The following is a 6,000-nucleotide window of genomic DNA, read 5'->3' as shown; positions in this document are numbered from 1 at the left end:
GAAGCAAACTCTCAGTGTTCTTTCATCAAGTATGCATTTTGTTTATTCACAGGCTATATGGTTGAAATAATATTTTAGTTCAAAACTTTAAGTGCCATTGTTTTAAAAAAAATGCTTTATTGGCTAACGTTTCATAGACCTTTAGTTGTTATGCTTTAAAATCCCATAACATTTGTAATTTCACAGTATTTTCACCTCCTAAATCACTAACCTATAAAAAGTCACAATTCTATAATGGTAAAATTTACTCAGGCCGATGGCACTTTTAATTACATTGTTTTTTTTTGTTTGTTTTTTTTTTTTTTATTGTTTTTTTTTTTAGAATAATTGTAGCTTACATAAATAGGTGAAGCAAAACAAATATGAATAATATTTGGATCGTCCCTTATTTTTTCCCTTATTTTTTCCCTTATTTTCTTAAAGAATAAACACTTATTTTCTACAAGAATAAACATGATAACATATAATTAATTCATATAAATAATTTAAGCAATTAAAACCTGATAACATATTAATAATTCATAGAAATAATTTAAGCAATTAAAACCCTTTTTTTAAACTTGAATTTCAATACTATTAAACTGACTTTAAAATCTCAAGGAGTTTATAAGTTAAAACAGGGTAAAATGTCACAGTGCATGTTAAATAGCCTAAATGAACTTGTGTTAACAATATAATTAGAACTATCAATATAATTCGATTTTTTTTTTAATGAACAATTCCTGTATAAAATGGGACAGCAACCTTTATAGCAAACATTTTGAAATCATCCACAGCTGAGCAATGCGCGAGGCAGGTTGAGCATGTCAAGTGAATGTGCTGCACAAAGTCATTTTCAGATGCAATGAAAATAAAAAAAATAAAAAACCCTGGATAACCTAGATTAGGCCCAGACTCTGTTCCTAAGTATATAATAATTATAATTACCCCACAGTAACAAATTTTAACCGATTAATCGCCTATTTTCGTTTGCTGCATGTTATTTTATTTTATTTTATTTTTAAAACAGGCTAAAAAATAAATTAAGTTTGTAAGAGGAAATAAATATATAAGTCATGTATAAGTTGCATTTTATTACATTCAGAAATAATAACGGCTGGCCTAATAATGTTATAATGTGCCAACAGGATATTTTTAGTTCTCTTCACTTTACAACAAATCCTTTAAATTTAACAAATTTATCAGAACAGAACAATAATAACAAATATATAATTCTAATGGATAAATAAAATTGCAGTATATAATTAACTATAAACAAACAAAAAAAATAAATGAATAATAATTTAAAGCGAACCATAAGGTAAGGTTGGGCTCTCATTCGGGAGAAGATCCAAACGTTTCCATATTCGTGATGTTGCCTATTTCAAGCTTAACTATTATTCATTAGGAAAAAATAGGCTTTGTAGTTCACGCGTGTTTCAGTATCGACGAAAAAAAAAAAAAAAATCATAATTAGCAAAAATATGCCAAAGTGGACCGCTGCTCGCGCCGAATGGCACGGTGAACGGCTACTGTTTCCAATGAATGTGCGCGAGGCACCAGCGCGATCAAACAGCTGAAACAGAAAAAATACTCAATTTTTGGTCACACAGTAAAGGAATAATTCAAAAATGCAAAGTGTCAGCAGTTTGAAAAATCAAGAATATTAACAGAATTGATAATAATTATTGCTAAATGCTGGACCATTCTCATTTCGATCTGCAAATGGAACCTTAAGGATTTTTTTTAAACCAAGAATGAACCGAAATGAAAACATTTAGCTTTTTATCTGTATATATAGGCCTTATATTTAATGACTGTTTACTAACAATAGCAAGCATAAGATCCTTTGTGTAAAGGTCTTTTTTTAATTTTTGATGAGTAGACTGTAGCCTAAGACTATCCTACATTTTGAATTAACTCACTGTACATTTTTTTAATGGTTTTTAAAGATGGTACAATGTTATATCATTTATGTTATTGTTGTTTTACCTCCTCTTTTTATCTCATTTTACAATTACATTCAGTTCGCAATCCGTCCCTTTGCGCCACCTGGCGGTATTTTCGCGAATGAATTTAACACGCGGCTGACTTGCAGTTAACGCCGCGGCCCTGCGGCGGCGGTAGTACCCATTTTGGTTGTCTACCATCTGTACATATAAATGGTGTAGATTCCAAATTGCAGAGAATAAGTTGTGGAGTTCCACAAGGCTTGGTGTTGGGACCTAAGTTATTTTTGCTCCATATTAATGACATTTGTAAGGTGTCTGGTGTACTCAATTATGTCTTGTTTGCTGACAACACAAATGTTTATTGCTCAGGTCAAAATCTGGAAGAGTTGGTAATGGTAGTGGAGAGAGAACTGTACAAACTAAAGAGCTGGTTCGACTCAAATAAATTATCCTTGAATTTATCTAAAACAAAATTCATGGTATTTAATAATAAATTGATAGAAAATGATATTAAAATTAAAATTGATAATAATTTGTTAGAAAGAGTTACATTAACATATGGAATAGAAATCTGGGGAAATACATATAAATCTAGAACGGTTTTTCTAATTAAAAAAAAAGTCATCAGAATAATTACATATGCTCCATATAATACCCCAATGAATCCTTTGTTTACCCAGCTGAAACTTAACATTAAAATTCTACGATTTGGTAGATTTTGTATACTGCTAAACTTGTGTATAAGGCAAGACAACATATCCTCCCTCAGTTCTTGCAAGCTTATGTGTCCAGCTATTGTAGAACCAATTTACGATCTTAGAAGGACATATATGTTTAATATACCATATTGTAGAACCAATTTAAAAAGAAACTTCCCATCAAATAAAGGTGTTCAGCTGTTGAATAGCTTCCCTGATTTTGTAATTATTTTATTTTGTATGGTTATGTATGTGTACATGCATATGTACAGTTGTATATATGTACCTGTAAGTTTCAGGCTTTCCTGTGCAAAATGATGCAAATGGAATTTTGCTTGTTGACCAAAAAAGAAACAAATAATAATAAAAATAATAATAATAATAAATAAATCATGAATATATATTATATATATATATATATATTATATATATTATATATATATATATATACACAAGTACAGAACCAAAAGTTTGGAAACATTACTATTTTTAATGTTTTTGAAAGAAGATTCTTCTGCTCATCAAGCCTGCATTTATTTGATCAAAAATACAGAAAAAAAACCCAGTAATATTGGTGAAATATTATTACAACTTAAAATAATAGTTTTCTATTTGAATATACTTTAAAAAAATAATTTATTCCTGTGATGCAAAGCTGAATTTTCAGCATCATTACTCCAGCCTTCAGTGTCACATGTAACATCCAGTCTATCACATGATCATTTAGAAATCATTCTAATATTCTGATTTATTATGAGTAATTGGAAACAGTTCTGCTGTCTAATATATTTGATGAATAAAAGGTTAAAAAAGAACTGCATTTATTCAAAATAAAAAAATAATTTAATAATATATATTCTAATAATATATTCTTTACTATCACTTTTTATAAATTTAAACACATCCTTGCTGAATAAAAGTATGTGATTTTATTTAAAAAAAAAAAAAAAAAAAATTACTGACCCCAAAAATTACTGACAGTAGTGTAGTGTTATTGTTATTACAAAATATTTATATTTTAAAAACATAGCTTCTTTTTTTTTTACTTTTTATTCATCAAAGTATCCTAAAAAAGTATCACATGTTCTGAAAAAAATATTAAGCAGCAGAACTGTTTCCAACTTTGATAATTAATCATCATATTAGAATGATTTCTAAAGGGATCATGTGATAATGATCCTAAAAAATTCAGCTTTGCATCACAGAAATAAATGATAATTTAAAGTATAATAAATTTAAAAACAATTATTTTAAATTGTAATAATATATCACAATATTATTTTTTTTCTGTTATTTTTGATCAAATATATGCAGGCTTGATGAGGCAGAAGAAACTTCTTTCAAAAACATAATAGTAATGTTTCCAAACTTTTGGTCTGTACTGTATATATATATATATATATATATATATATATATATATATATATATATATTTCATCATATTTGTGATTTATGATTTTTTAATAAAAAATTTGTTTTATAGAATATAGGATAGGCTATTCTTTATGTTCGTATATTGCTTATGACAAAAATTCATCAGCATAGCCTACTTGTTATGAAGTTGATTTAAAACTCTACACAACAAATTTTAAGTTAAAAGTTAAGAAAGAACAAAATGAGCCTGCAGGAAAATCAAAAAAGATTAAATACTCAAATAGTCAGATTCAGCAGAAATCCAGCAAAACTTTAAAACATATAGAAGACTAAAGCTATTAGAAAAAGTTTTTGCTACAACAACTGTATTTTAAAGACAGCATAACAGCAATTAAATAAAAACTACTGTTCAAAAGTCAAGGGTCAAGAGCACAACTAAAGCAAACACTGATCTCTGCAATGGTAACGTCAAATGAAACAATAAAACAGCATCATTTAAAGTGTTGTTTATTTTCAATAAGATCTTCTGTAGACATCTGACAGAAATAAAGTCGGTCTGGTTAATAATGAGAGAAGCTGGTAAAACTGTTTGTTGATTGTTCAAATTTTCAGTTGATTTCATCCAAGGCTGTGGCTGAAGTCAGTTGTAGTTCTTGTGTGTGTCTTGTTTCTCTTTTCTTCAGTGAATATGTTCATTAACAGCAGGTGTTCATCAGTGTCTCAATTAACTCACTAGTGTTCATTCTCTCTGTCAGATGGACAATATTAGTAAACTCATGTAGGGAATAGTGAATGAGGGTGCAGGGGTGTGATTTGAAACACAGCCTCTGAGTGTTGTTAACTTTGACGCTGTTAATTCATGTAGCAGCAGCCAACTTTTTAAATGAAAAAACAACATTACACCCACAAAATTTCCCCTTTTTTTACATTACATACATCTAACATTGAACAAGTTAGGTTAACTCAAACCGTTTGAGGAAACCGATTGCCTTAAACCATTTAAGTTTTAAAACTAACAGTTATGAGTACTCTGAACTTAATTCAGTTGAGTTCAGAAAAAGAAGATATACTAAGTAATAAGTAATATATTAAGTAATTAAGTGATTAACTGAGTGATCATTGAGCATTAGTGATGAACAGCTGCTGTTAACAAACAAAAGAATCACTGAAGAAAAGAGAAACACAAGAACTACATCTGATTTCAGACACAGCCTTAGATGAAATCAACTGAAATAAAATACATTAAATCTCTCAAGATCTGATTAAACAACCCCACAAACAGCATCACCAGCTCCACTTATTAATAACCAGACTGAATTTATGTCAGACGTCTACAGAAGAGCTTATTGAGAATTAACTAAGGTTTAAATTTTGAGTTGTTTCATTCAAAGTAACCATGTTAGAGATCAGTGTTTGCTTTAGTTGTGCTCTTGACCCTTGACGGGACTTGAGTTAAAAAAACAATTCCACTCAATGATGAACTGCCTTTAACTGTCATTTTGTATTATTGACACACTGTTTTTCCTAATTAATGTTGTTCAGTTGCTTTAACGCAATCTTTTTTGTTTAAAGCGCTATATAAATATAGGTGACTTGACTTGACTTGACTTCTAATACAGTTTTCCAAAAGATGGTTTTGGTCATTTTGTGGTAGTTTTTATCATGCTGACATATGTACAATTGTTCATTTTTGTGTGGTGTTTGATTTAAGCTAGTAATGTGATGCTAAAAATGGGGCATGTCATTAGGGTTGATTGGGTCTGCGGGAGTTTAATACTGCAGCTTCACCTCACAACACTATTTGCGCAGACTCTAGCTCCAAACAAATCTCTACTGAGCAGACTCTGGCTCCAAATGACGTTATTTACTGAAGATGGCAGCACCCATACTGAGATGCTTTGGCTTCATTTTTATGTAGTTGAAGGAATAGGAGATGCGTCCTCCATTCTTCTATGATCCTAACCTAATAAAAATGTAAAAATGTAAAAAAAAAAACA

This window comes from Cyprinus carpio, chromosome A8 (assembly GCF_018340385.1).
Source record: "Cyprinus carpio isolate SPL01 chromosome A8, ASM1834038v1, whole genome shotgun sequence".
Taxonomy (NCBI): domain Eukaryota; kingdom Metazoa; phylum Chordata; class Actinopteri; order Cypriniformes; family Cyprinidae; genus Cyprinus; species Cyprinus carpio.
The sequence above is the reverse complement of the archived record's forward strand: the minus strand, read 5'-3'. Positions refer to the sequence as shown.